The sequence below is a fragment of the Salmo salar genome, chromosome ssa13 (genome assembly GCF_905237065.1).
Source record: "Salmo salar chromosome ssa13, Ssal_v3.1, whole genome shotgun sequence".
Taxonomy (NCBI): domain Eukaryota; kingdom Metazoa; phylum Chordata; class Actinopteri; order Salmoniformes; family Salmonidae; genus Salmo; species Salmo salar.
Window position 1 is genome coordinate 112,037,738 of NC_059454.1, and position 14,318 is coordinate 112,052,055.

Here is a 14,318-nt window from a genome sequence, read left to right on the forward strand (position 1 = left end):
CCCTCAGCTGATTCTGGTTCACCAGGTCCTCTCAGCTGATTCTGGTTCACCAGGTCCCCTCAGCTGATTCTGGTTCACCAGGTCCCCTCAGCTGATTCTGGTTCACCAGGTCCCTTCAGCTGATTCTGGTTCACCAGGTCCCCTCAGCTGATTCTGGTTCACCAGGTCCCCTCAGCTGATTCTGGTTCACCAGGTCCTCTCAGCTGATTCTGGTTCACCAGGTCCCTTCAGCTGATTCTGGTTCACCAGGTCCCCTCAGCTGATTCTGGTTCACCAGGTCCCCTCAGCTGATTATCAGCTGTTGTCGAACACACATCGGTATCCAAAGACGATTCTCATCGTCAATAGTGTGCAGCGACATCTTCAAGATGAAAAGCTGAAAAGAGTACGACATCCTGGCATTTAAAGAATGATACATTTTAGTAATTTCACATACTATAAAAAAAAAATGTACATTCCCAAAATGGCTACTATTAAGAATGCAAGGACGGGTACTCAGACACAACCACAGGTTTCTGAATGAAGAATATCTAGCTCACAAGGCTCTCTTTAGGCTGAGACAAACAGAACAGTGTAGACCTACACAGTAAAGGCGTTAGCATAATGTCGTTGAAAATATCAACAAACCAACACAATTAGTATAATAGAAAAACATAGACTGAAGTACATTTACATTAATAAACACAAATCACGTGTTTGACATTTTAGTCATTTAGGAGACACTCTTATCCAGAGCGACACAGTTAGATTTACGGTAAGCCCATGTTAGATTTACGGTAAGCCCATGTTAGATTTACGGTACCCCCATGTTAGATTTACGGTAAGCCCACGTTAGATTTACGGTAAGCACACGTTAGATTTACGGTAAGCCCATGTTAAATTAACGGTAAGCCAATGTTAAATTAACGGTAAGCCCATGTTAGATTTACGGTACCCCCATGTTAGATTTACGGTAAGCCCACGTTAGATTTACGGTAAGCACACGTTAGATTTACGGTAAGCCCATGTTAAATTAACGGTAAGCCAATGTTAAATTAACGGTAAGCCCATGTTAGATTTACGGTACCCCCATGTTAGATTTACGGTAAGCCCACGTTAGATTTACGGTAAGCCCACGTTAGATTTACGGTAAGCCCATGTTAGATTTACGGTACCCCCATGTTAGATTTACGGTAAGCCCACGTTAGATTTACGGTAAGCACACGTTAGATTTACGGTAAGCCCATGTTAAATTAACGGTAAGCCAATGTTAAATTAACGGTAAGCCAATGTTAGATTTACAGTAAGCCCATGTTATATTTATGGTAAACTCATGTTAGATTTACAGTAAGCCCATGTTAAATTAACGGTAAACCCATGTTAGATTTACGGTAAGCCCATGTGGAACTAGGACCATAACACATGTGCCAGACAACGTTATAGGTTATAGGTTATAGGGAGTTTTTCCTAGCCACCGTGCTTCTTTCACATGCATTGCTTGCTGTTTGGGGTTTTAGGCTGGGTTTCTGTACAGCACTTTGAGATATCAGCTGATCTACGAAGGGCTATATAAATAAATTTGATTTGATGATGTTATGCATATTCAAAGACACACACACCTACCACACACACACACACCAACCACACACACACACACACACACACACCTACCTCACTCACACACACACACACACACACACACACACACACACACACACACACACACACACACACACACACAGAACTCTCTTTCTCTACTCTCTCATCCTGTAAACTTAAGCTTGATTGATTACACACTAATCAAACAGTGGTAAATTGGGTGTAAAAAAAAGTTGTGTGTGCATGTGTGTGAATCTGATCTCCTCTCTCCTCAGAGATAGGTCTGACTAAGTGCTGCTGAAAAGGTCAAGTGATGTCACAGGATCAGGAAGTGATGCTAAGTCAATAACCTAATCGATAGTGGATTCCCTGTTGGGTATTGATACCGAACACAGAATGGCATGTCACTGGAATCCAAACTGATATACACTGTTTAGTGGTGAAATAAGTACGGGATCAAATCAAATGTTATTTGTCACATGCGCCGAATACAACAGGTGTAGACCTTTAAAGTAAAACGCTTACTTACAAGCCCTTTAAAACCAACAGTGCAGTTTTAAGAAAAATACCCAACAAAATAAGAAATAAAAGTAACAAATAATTAAAGAGCAACAGTAAAATAACAATAGCGGAGTGTTGGTCAATTTCTTCAACAAATGATCAGGTTTATATAATTATCAAACATACACTAGTAATGGAAAGGAAATACAGACTTTTTGTTTAAGTATTAAAATACTCCTTTAGTAATACAACTGTAGGCAGAAGTTGGTACAGAGTACAGTATAACAGTATATGATAGTTTCTCCCCAAGTTCTGCAAAAATGTCTAAGACATCGTGTAACTCATATAGCCTCTCCCGGTCCTCCTTGTGTGAGTTTCCCTGGCAACAGCATTTTAATAAATCTAACTTCCCCCTGGCAACAGGAACCATCTTGTCAGCAAGTAAAAACTCAGAAGTGGGTTTGACCGAAAGTTGACCTTTTCATCACAAGTACGGAGTCATAACAATGTGAACGAGTCCAAGCATCTTCTGACAGGTGGCTGGTTTCATCATATATCCACGGTCTGAACGTAGACGCCTTCTGATAGTCTCTGAGGGGCACAACACTCAAAAACAGGTTTTAACACACACACACACAGAGGTCTCCTGAAGAGGAGACTTTACACTTTATCATAACATCATTTATTTACCCTTTAAAAGGTATGAGGCCTTGGTTTAACCCTCTTCAGGTGCTATATACAGGGGGGGTTACTGGTACAGAGTCAATGTGCGGGGGCACTGGTTAGTGGAGGTAATTGAGGCAAAATGTACATGTAGGTAGAGTTATTAAAGTGACTATGCATAGATATTTTAACAGAGAGTGTCAGCTGCGTAAAAGAGTGGGGGGTGGTCTGGGTAGCCATTTGACTAGATTTTCAGGAGTCTTGTGGCTTGAGGGTAGAAGCTGTTTAGAAACCTCTTGGATGCTCCGGTATCGCCTGCCGTGCGAGAGAGAATAGTCTATGATTAGGGTGGCTGGAGTTCTTGACAATTTTTAGGGCCTTCCTCTGACACCACCTCTATAGAGGTGGCAGGAAGTTTGGCCCCAGTGATGTACTGGGCCGTATGCATTACCCTCTGTAGTGCCTTACGGTCGAATGCCGAGCAGTTGCCATACCAGGCAGTGATGCAACCCGTCAGGATGCTCTCGATGGTGCAGCTGTAAAACCTTTTGAGGATCTGAGGACCCATGCCAAATCTTTTCAGTCTCCTGAGTGGGAATAGGTGTTGTCGTGCCCTCTTCACGACTGTCTTGGTGTGCTTGGACCATGTTAGTTTGTTGGTGATGTGGACGCCAAGGAACTTGAAGCTCTCAACCTGCTCCACTACAGCCCCGTCAATAAGAATGGGGGAATACACTGTCCTCCTTTTCCTGTAGTCCACAATCATCTCCTTTGTCTTGATCACTTTGAGGGAGAGGTTGTTGTCCTTGCACCACACTGTCAGGTCTCTGACCTCCTCCCTATTGGCTGTCTCGTCGTTGTCGGTGATCAGGCCTACCACTGTTGTGTAGTCTGCAAACTTAATGATGGTGTTGGAGTTGTGTCTGGCCGTGCAGTCATGAGTGAACAGGGAGTACAGGAGGGGACTGAGCACGCACCCCTGAGGGGCCCCCGTGTTGAGGATCAGCTTGGCGGATGTGTTGTTACCTACCCTCACCACCTGGGGGCGGCCCGTCAGGAACTCCAGGATCCAGTTGCAGAGGGAGGTGTTTAGTCCCAGGATCCTTAGCTTAGTGATGAACTTTGAGGGCACTATGGTGTTGAACACTAAGCTGTAGTCAATGAATAGCATTCTCACATAGGTGTTCCTTTTGTCCAGGTGTGAAAGGGCAGTGTGGAGTGCAATAGAGAGAGCATCATCGGTGTATCTGTTGGGGCGGTATGCAAATTAGAGTGGGTTTCTGGGATAATGGTGTTGATGTGAGCCATGACCAGCCTTTCAAAGCACTTAATGGCTTCAGACGTGAGTGCTACGCATCTGTAGTCATTTAGGCAGGTTACCTTAGTGTTCTTGGGCACAGGGACTATGGTGGTCTGCTTGACACATATTGGTATTACAGTCTCAGACAGGGAGAGGTTGAACATGTCAATGAAGACACTTGCAGGTTGGTCAGCACATGCTCGGAGTACACGTCCTGGTAATCTGTCTGGCCCTGCAGCTTTGTGAATGTTGACCTGTTTAACCTCTCTAGGGGGTGTGGGACGGTAGCGTCCCACCTGGCCTACATCCAGTGAAATTGCAGAGCGCGAAATTCAAAAATACTCAATTCAAATATTTAACATTCTTGAAAATGTGTTATACATCAAAATAAAGCTTAACTTCTTGTTAATCCAGCCGCCGTGTCAGATTTCAAAAAGGCTTTACAGCGAAAGCAAACCATGCGATTATCTGAGGACAGCGCTCAGCACACAAAACATTACAATCAGTTAGCAGCCAAGTAGACTAGTCACGAAAGTCAGAAATAGCAATAAAATGAATCACTTACCATTTGATGATCTTCCTATGGTTGCACTCACAAGACTCCATGTTACACAATAAATGTTTGTTTTGTTCGATAAAGTCCCTCTAAATCCAAAAACCTCCATTTTGTTGGCGCGTTTTGTTCAGTAATCCAATGGCTCAAATGCGGTCACAAGAGGAAATTAAAATTCCAAAATAGTATCTGTAAAGTTCATAGAAACATGTCAAACGATGTTTATAATCAATCCTCAGGTTGTTTTTAGCCTAAATAATCGATAATATTTCAACCAGACAAAAGCTTCGTCAATATAAAAGGAAAACAAGAAAGGCGTGCTCTCGGTCGTGCGCAGTAACCAGCTCTGAGGACATCCCAGGGTCCACTTACTCGATGTTGTCATTCTCCCTAATTTTTCAGAATAAAAGCCTGAAACAATGTCTAAAGACTGGTCACAACTAGTGGAAGCCATAGGGAACGCAATCTGGGTCATATCCCTTTATATGGTGGACAGGTTTTCATTGGAAAAATAGCCATTTCAAAGTAATGGCACTTCTTGGATGGATTCGCCTGCCATTTCAGTTATGTTATACTCACAGACATTATTTTAACAGTTTTAGAAACTTTAGATTGTTTTCTATCCAAATCTACCAATTATAAGCATATCCTAGCTTCTGGGCCTGAGTAGCAGGCGGTTTACTTTGGGCACGCTTTTCATCCGGAGGTGAAAATAGTGCCCCCTACCCTAATGAAGTTAAAGGTCTTACTCACATAGTCTGCGGAGAGTGTGATCACACAGTCGTACAGAACAGCTGATGCTCTAATGCATGTTTCTCTGTTACTTGCCTCGAAGCGAGCATAGAAGTAATTTAGCTCGTCTGGTAGGCTCGTGTTACTGGGCAGCTCTCGGCTGTACTTCCCTTTGTATTCTGTAATAGTTTGCAGGTCCTGCCACATCCGATGAGCGTCGGAGCCGGTGTAGTACGATTCGATCTTAGCCCTGTATTGACGCATTGCCTGTTTGATTGTTCGTCGGAGGGCATAGCGGGATATCTTATAAGCCTCCGGGTTAGAGTCCCTCACCTTGAAAGTGGCAGCTCTACCCTTTTAGCACAGTGCGAATGTACCCTCTACAGTAGCAGTGTCCATGAAATATCATTCTTTACCCTCTACAGTAGCAGTGTCCATGAAATATCATTCTTTACCCTCTACAGTAGCAGTGTCCATGAAATATCATTCTTTATCCTTTAACATATCAGTGTCCATGGAGAACCAGTCTTTACCCCTTAGAATACCGGTGACCGTGGATAATCTTTCTTTAACTCTTGTCAACATGTCTCCGTTTATTTTCACAGTGTAATATCACTGAATGAGAGTCAGCGGTAAAATAAATGTGGTGATATCTTCTCTACATTTCTTTCACACTCACACGTGATGTTGGTAGTCAGAGAAAATGAATGTACTGCTTTCCTTTCGACATGTTTATCTTAACCGTATTTCATGTTAGAAGTCAGGCATAGAGGAAAAGGAATGTGTTTAAAGTTTCCAGATTCCCAGCCTGGCATATTTAAAATGTTTCTGTGTGAATTGTGTTTACCGGGCCCAGTTAAACTAATGTAAAGTGATCAGTGTCAGGGATCTTTTGTCTCGTTGTTAGCCCTACATGTTGCAGTAGACATTGTCGTGTTATTGATGAATTCCTGGGGAAAAACACAGTTAGTGTGTCCCAAATGGAACCCTATTCCCTACACAGTGCACTAATATAGACCAGTTCCTTAAGGGCCTATATTCTCTATAGGGTGCTTTTCGGGACACAGCCAGTGTTTTAGAGGCGTTTCAGCAGACGACAGTTCTATTATAATGCTGAGGGGAGCATATCTCTCTCTTTCTCTCTTTCTCTCTCTCTCTCTCTCTCTCTCTCTTTCTCTCTTTCTCTCTCTCTCTCTCTCTCTCTCTCTCTCTGTCTCTCTCTGTCTCCTCAGTTCCACTGGGGGAATTATAATGAGGGGCCAACAGCAGACATCAACCATCGTCATCACCGCCTGCTGAATTCATCTCATTTAATTAAGTCATCTCTACTCACACACACACACACCGCACATACAAACTCGCACACACACCCAAAAACACACACACACACACACACACACACCGCACATAAAAACTCGCACACACACCCAAAAACACACACACACCCACAGACAAACATACAAGAGTGCACACACACACACACAGAGAGAGGGGTTTTGAGGTTTGTGGGGGCTAAAGGGGGTTAATGTATGGAGGAACAGTGTGTTGGGTAAGTAACATGAACCATAATGCTAATACGTGTTTCATTATGTAAAGCAATTTTAGGAGTGGATCTGCCCCCAAAATGCTCTTCTCTGCTGTGGTTTAGAGACTAGGAGGGGAGGAGGAGGAGGAGAGGAGGAGAGGAGGAGAGAAGGAGGAGAGGAGGAGAGAAGGAGGAGAGAAGGAGAGGAGGAGAAGAGGAGGAGGAGAGAAGGAGAGGATGAGAGGAGGAGGAGGAGGAGAACGAGGAGGAGGAGGAGGAGAGGAGGAGGAGAGGACGAGGAGAACGAGGAGGAGAGGAGAGGAGAGGAGAACGAGGAGGAGGAGGAGGAGGAGGAGGAGAGGAGGAGGAGGGTCTCTACTATATTGTAGTAAAGGAGGTAACTATGGGACATATAAAAGAGGAGGAGGAGGAGGAGGAGGAGGAGAGGAGCAGGAGAGGAGAGGAGCAGGAGAGGAGGAGGAGGAGGAGAGAAGAGGAGAGGAGGAGGAGGAGGAGGAGGAGGAGAGGAGAGAAGAGGAGAGGAGGAGGAAGCATTCTATGGTATGAAGTGTGATGTCATACTTACAGGAGGAGAGGAGGAGAGCAAAGGAAGGGGTGAGAAGATGCAGAGGGGACACTGTAGTTTAAAATGTTATGTCATATTTAGAGAATGAGGAGAGGAAAGGAAAGGAGGTGAAGAGGCAGAGGGGAGACAGTAGATTGAAATGTTATGTCATATTTAGAGAATGAGGAGGAGGCTCAGCGGTATGGAGGTTGTGCAGCATAGAGAAAGAAAGGAAATGGAGCTCTGCCATCCTCTGTTTCTGTGTGAGGCTGCAGATACAGGAGGAAAACAGGAAGCTCTGCCATCCTCTGTTTCTGTGTGAGGCTGCAGATACAGGAGGAAAACAGGAAGCTCTGCCATCCTCTGTTTCTCTGTGAGGCTGCAGATGCAGGAGGAGAACAGGAGAGAAATGGAAGCTCTGCCATCCTCTGTTTCTCTGTGAGGCTGCAGATACATCCGTGGTCCACTGATACAACACTGCAGCCAGCTCGCTACAGCCAGCTACACTGAGATGCAGCCAGCTACACTGAGACGCAGCCAGCTACACTGAGACGCAGCCAGCTACACTGAGACGCAGCCAGCTACACTGAGATGCAGCCAGCTACACTGAGATGCAGCCAGCTACACTGAGATGCAGCCAGCTACACTGAGATGCAGCCAGCTACACTGAGATGCAGCCAGCTACACTGAGATGCAGCCAGCTACACTGAGATGCAGCCAGCTACACTGAGATGCAGCCAGCTACACTGAGATAGAGCCAGCTACACTGAGACGCAGCCAGCTACACTGAGATGCAGCCAGCTACACTGAGACGCAGCCAGCTACACTGAGACGCAGCCAGCTACACTGAGTTACATTATGCTGTACTTAAGGCCTGTGCATGTCCTCTGAGCGTGTGTGTGTGTGTGTGTGTGTGTGTGTGTGTGTGTGTGTGTGTGTGTGTGTGTGTGTGCGTGCATGTCCTGTGTGTGTATCTTCTGTGTATGTGTGTGTGTGTGTGTGCGTGCATGTCCTGTGTATGTATCTTCTGTGTGTGTGTGTGTGTGTGTGTGTGTGTGTGTGTGTGTGTGTGTGTGTGTGTGTTTGTACACAGTGCCCTTCACACTCCCTCCCCTCTCCCTCCCCTCTCCCTCCCCTCTCCCGGTCCTCTCCCGGTCCTCTCCCTCCCCTCTCCCTCCCCTCTCCCGGTCCTCTCCCTCCCCTCTCCCGGTCCTCTCCCGGTCCTCTCCCTCCCCTCTCCCGGTCCTCTCCCTCCCCTCTCCCTGTCCTCTCCCTCCCCTCTCCCTGTCCTCTCCCTCCCCTCTCCCTCCCCTCTCCCTGGCCTCTCCCTCCCCTCCCCTCTCCCTCCCCTCTCCCTGTCCTCTCCCTCCCCTCCCCTCTCCCTCCCCTCTCCCCCCCTCTCCCTCCCCTCTCCCTCTCCCTCCCCTCTCCCTCCCCTCTCCCGGTCCTCTCCCTCCCCTCTCCCCCCCTCTCCCTCCCCTCTCCCGGTCCTCTCCCTCCCCTCTCCCTCTCCCTCCCCTCTCCCTCCCCTCTCCCGGTCCTCTCCCTCCCCTCTCCCCCCCTCTCCCTCCCCTCTCCCGGTCCTCTCCCTCCCCTCTCCCTCTCCCTCCCCTCTCACGGTCCTCTCCCTCCCCTCTCCCTCCCCTCTCCCTCCCCTCTCCCGGTCCTCTCCCGGTCCTCTCCCTCCCCTCTCCCTCCCCTCTCCCGGTCCTCTCCCGGTCCTCTCCCTCCCCTCTCCCTCCCCTCTCCCGGTCCTCTCCCTCCCCTCTCCCGGTCCTCTCCCTCCCCTCTCCCTGTCCTCTCCCTCCCCTCTCCCTGTCCTCTCCCTCCCCTCTCCCTCCCCTCTCCCTGTCCTCTCCCTGTCCTCTCCCTCCCCTCCCCTCTCCCGGTCCTCTCCCTCCCCTCCCCCCCTCTCCCTCCCCTCTCCCTCTCCCTCCCCTCTCCCTCCCCTCTCCCGGTCCTCTCCCTCCCCTCTCCCCCCCTCTCCTTCCCCTCTCCCGGTCCTCTCCCTCCCCTCTCCCTCTCCCTCCCCTCTCCCTCCCCTCTCCCGGTCCTCTCCCTCCCCTCTCCCCCCCTCTCCCTCCCCTCTCCCGGTCCTCTCCCTCCCCTCTCCCTCTCCCTCCCCTCTCCCGGTCCTCTCCCTCCCCTCTCCCTCTCCCTCCCCTCTCCCTCCCCTCTCCCGGTCCTCTCCCTCCCCTCTCCCCCCCTCTCCCTCCCCTCTCCCGGTCCTCTCCCTCTCCCTCCCCTCTCCCTCCCCTCTCCCGGTCCTCTCCCTCCCCTCTCCCCCCCTCTCCCTCCCCTCTCCCGGTCCTCTCCCTCCCCTCTCCCTCTCCCTCCCCTCTCCCTCCCCTCTCCCTCTCCCCCCCCTCTCCCTCCCCTCTCCCTCCCCTCTCCCGGTCCTCTCCCCCCCTCTCCCTCCCCTCTCCCTCCCCTCTCCCTCCCCTCTCCCGGTGCTCTCAGGTAGAAGGGTCTTCATCAGGATCTCCATTAGGTTATTTTGATGTTTTTATCTTTCCGTGATTGGAGCTTGTCCTCCACAGCCCAAACACACAGGCTTCTGGAGGCCTTGAGTGAATTTCTCGCTGTCCTCAGAGGAGCTGTGCTTCAATAAAACATTAGGCCAGAGCAGCAGCAGCAGCCAGCCCAGCCTCCGAGCTGCGGTGTTCAGAACAGCTCAAGCGACGACTCATGCCTCTCCCTGTAAGTTTACACTCGTGTGAACATCAGCTGTGCTGGAGCTCTAAGTGAAGGTTTGCACGCAAACATGGCCTCCACCGGAGTCACCTCGGGTTAACGTGCTGCCGTCATCAACAAAAGGAAATGATGAGCTGCGTCCCTGGTGAAGATCACTGAATCTAATGACACTGTGCTGCATGGTAATTTGATGAGGTGTCTTTGTCCTTTTATACCCTAGCTGCTCTGAAGGCTCTGAGGGCTCTAAGGGTTCTGATTGTTCCGAGGGTTCCGAATGGTTCTGAGGGCTCTGAGGGCTCTGAGGGTTCCGAGGGTTCCGAATGCTCTGAGGGCTCTGAGGATTCCGAGGGTTCCGAATGGTTCTGAGGGTTCTGAGGGCTCTGAGGGTTCCGAGGGTTCCGAATGCTCTGAGGGCTCTGAGGGTTCCGAGGGTTCCGAGGGTTCTGAAGGGTTCCGAGGGTTCTGATTGTTCTGAGGGCTCTGATTGCTCTGATTGTTCTGAGGGCTCTGATTGTTCTGAGGGTTCTGAGGGTTCTGAGTGCTCTGAGGGATCTGATTGCTGTGAGGGTTCTGAGGGCTCTGATTGTTCTGAGGGTTCTGATTGCTCTGAGGGTTCTGAGGGTTCTGATTGTTCTGAGGGTTCTGAGGGCTCTGATTGTTCTGAGGGTTCTGAGGGCTCTGATTGTTCTGAGGGCTCTGATTGTTCTGAGGGTTCTGAGGGTTCTGATTGTTCTGGTTGTTCTGAAGGTTCTGAGGATTTTAATTGTTCTGAGGGTTCTGAGGGTTCTGAGGGCTCTGATTGTTCTGAGGGTCCTGATTGTTCTGAGGGTTCTGATGGTTCTGATTGTTCTGAGGGTTCTGATTGTTCTGAGGGTTCTGAGGGCTTTGATTGTTCTGAGGGTTCTGATTGTTCTGAGGGCTCTGATTGTTCTGAGTGTTCTGATTGTTCTGAGGGTTCTGATTGTTCTAAGGGTTCTGATTGTTCTAAGGGTTCTGAGGGCTTTGATTGTTCTGATTGTTCTGAGGGTTCTGAGGGTTCTGATTGTTCTGAGGGTTCTGAAGGTTCTGATTGTTCTGAAGGTTCTGATTGTTCTAAGGGTTCCGAATGGTTCTGAGGGCTCTGAAGGCTCTGAGGGTTCCGAGGGTTCCGAATGCTCTGAGGGCTCTGAGGGTTCCGAGGGTTCTGAGGGTTCTGAGGGTTCTGAGGGTTCTGATTGTTCTGAGGGTTATGAAGGTTCTGATTGTTCTGAAGGTTCTGATTGTTCTGAGGGTTCTGAGGGCTTTGATTGTTCTGATTGTTCTGATTGTTCTGAGGGTTCTGATTGTTCTGAGGGTTCTGATTGTTCTAAGGGTTCTGATTGTTCTAAGGGTTCTGAGGGCTTTGATTGTTCTGATTGTTCTGAGGGTTCTGATTGTTCTGATTGTTCTGAGGGCTCTGAGGGCTCTGAGGGCTTTGATTGTTCTGAGGGTTCTGAGGGCTTTGATTGTTCTGAGGGCTTTGATTGTTCTGGTTGTTCTGAGGGTTCTGAGGATTTTAATTGTTCTGAGGGTTCTGAGGGTTCTGAGGGCTCTGATTGTTCTGGTTGTTCTGAAGGTTCTGAGGGCTCTGATTGTTCTGAGGGTTCTGAGGGTTCTGATTGTTCTGGTTGTTCTGAAGGTTCTGAGGATTTTAATTGTTCTGAGGGTTCTGAGGGTTCTGAGGGCTCTGATTGTTCTGAGGGTCCTGATTGTTCTGAGGGTTCTGATTGTTCTGAGGGCTTTGATTGTTCTGAGTGTTCTGAGTGTTCTGAGTGTTCTGAGTGTTCTGATGGTTCTGATTGTTCTGAGGGTTCTGAGGGCTCTGATTGTTCTGATGGTTCTGATTGTTCTGAGGGTTCTGATTGTTCTGAGTGTTCTGATGGTTCTGATTGTTCTGAGGGTTCTGATTGTTCTGAGGGTTCTGAGGGCTTTGATTGTTCTGAGGGTTCTGATTGTTCTGAGGGCTCTGATTGTTCTGAGTGTTCTGATTGTTCTGAGGGTTCTGATTGTTCTAAGGGTTCTGATTGTTCTAAGGGTTCTGAGGGCTTTGATTGTTCTGATTGTTCAGAGGGCTCTGATTGTTCTGATTGTTCTCAGGGCTCTGATTGTTCTGAGGGTTCTGAGGGTTCTGATTGTTCTGAGGGTTCTGAAGGTTCTGATTGTTCTGAAGGTTCTGATTGTTCTAAGGGTTCCGAATGGTTCTGAGGGCTCTGAAGGCTCTGAGGGTTCCGAGGGTTCCGAATGCTCTGAAGGCTCTGAGGGTTCCGAGGGTTCCGAATGGTTCTGAGGGTTCTGAGGGTTCTGAGGGTTCTGAGGGTTCTGATTGTTCTGAGGGTTCTGAAGGTTCTGATTGTTCTGAAGGTTCTGATTGTTCTGAGGGTTCTGAGGGCTTTGATTGTTCTGATTGTTCTGATTGTTCTGAGGGTTCTGATTGTTCTGAGGGTTCTGCTTGTTCTAAGGGTTCTGATTGTTCTGAGGGTTCTGAAGGTTCTGATTGTTCTGAAGGTTCTGATTGTTCTGAGGGTTCTGAGGGCTTTGATTGTTCTGATTGTTCTGAGGGTTCTGAGGGCTCTGATTGTTCTGAGGGTTCTGAGGGCTCTGATTGTTCTGAGGGTTCTGAGGGCTCTGATTGTTCTGAGGGCTTTGATTGTTCTGAGGGCTCTGATTGTTCTGATTGTTCTGATTGTTCTGATTGTTCTGAGGGCTTTGATTGTTCTGAGGGCTCTGATTGTTCTGATTGTTCTGATGGTTCTGAGGGTTCTGAGGGTTCTGAGGGCTCTGAGGGCTCTGAGGGTTCTGATTGTTCTGAGGGTTCTGATTGTTCTGAGGGCTCTGATTGTTCTGATTGTTCTGAGGGTTCTGAGGGTTCTGAGGGCTCTGATTGTTCTGATTGTTCTGAGGGTTCTGATTGTTCTAAGGGTTCTGATTGTTCTAAGGGTTCTGAGGGCTTTGATTGTTCTGATTGTTCAGAGGGCTCTGATTGTTCTGATTGTTCTCAGGGCTCTGATTGTTCTGAGGGTTCTGAGGGTTCTGATTGTTCTGAGGGTTCTGAAGGTTCTGATTGTTCTGAAGGTTCTGATTGTTCTAAGGGTTCCGAATGGTTCTGAGGGCTCTGAAGGCTCTGAGGGTTCCGAGGGTTCCGAATGCTCTGAAGGCTCTGAGGGTTCCGAGGGTTCCGAATGGTTCTGAGGGTTCTGAGGGTTCTGAGGGTTCTGATTGTTCTGAGGGTTCTGAAGGTTCTGATTGTTCTGAAGGTTCTGATTGTTCTGAGGGTTCTGAGGGCTTTGATTGTTCTGATTGTTCTGATTGTTCTGAGGGTTCTGATTGTTCTGAGGGTTCTGCTTGTTCTAAGGGTTCTGATTGTTCTGAGGGTTCTGAAGGTTCTGATTGTTCTGAAGGTTCTGATTGTTCTGAGGGTTCTGAGGGCTTTGATTGTTCTGATTGTTCTGAGGGTTCTGAGGGCTCTGATTGTTCTGAGGGTTCTGAGGGCTCTGATTGTTCTGAGGGCTTTGATTGTTCTGAGGGCTCTGATTGTTCTGATTGTTCTGATTGTTCTGATTGTTCTGAGGGCTTTGATTGTTCTGAGGGCTCTGATTGTTCTGATTGTTCTGATGGTTCTGAGGGTTCTGAGGGTTCTGAGGGCTCTGAGGGCTCTGAGGGTTCTGATTGTTCTGAGGGTTCTGATTGTTCTGAGGGCTCTGATTGTTCTGATTGTTCTGAGGGTTCTGAGGGTTCTGAGGGCTCTGATTGTTCTGATTGTTCTGAGGGCTCTGAGGGATCTGATTGTTCTGAGGGCTCTGAGGGTTCTGATTGTTCTGAGGGTTCTGAGGGTTCAGAGGGCTCTGATTGTTCTGAGGGTCCTGATTGTTCTGAGGGTTCTGATGGTTCTGATTGTTCTGAGGGTTCTGATTGTTCTGAGGGTTCTGAGGGCTTTGATTGTTCTGAGGGTTCTGATTGTTCTGAGGGCTCTGATTGTTCTGAGTGTTCTGATTGTTCTGAGGGTTCTGATTGTTCTAAGGGTTCTGATTGTTCTAAGGGTTCTGAGGGCTTTGATTGTTCTGATTGTTCTGAGGGTTCTGAGGGTTCTGATTGTTCTGAGGGTTCTGAAGGTTCTGATTGTTCTGAAGGTTCTGATTGTTCTAAGGGTTCCGAATGGTTCTGAGGGCTCTGAAGGCTCTGAGGGTTCCGA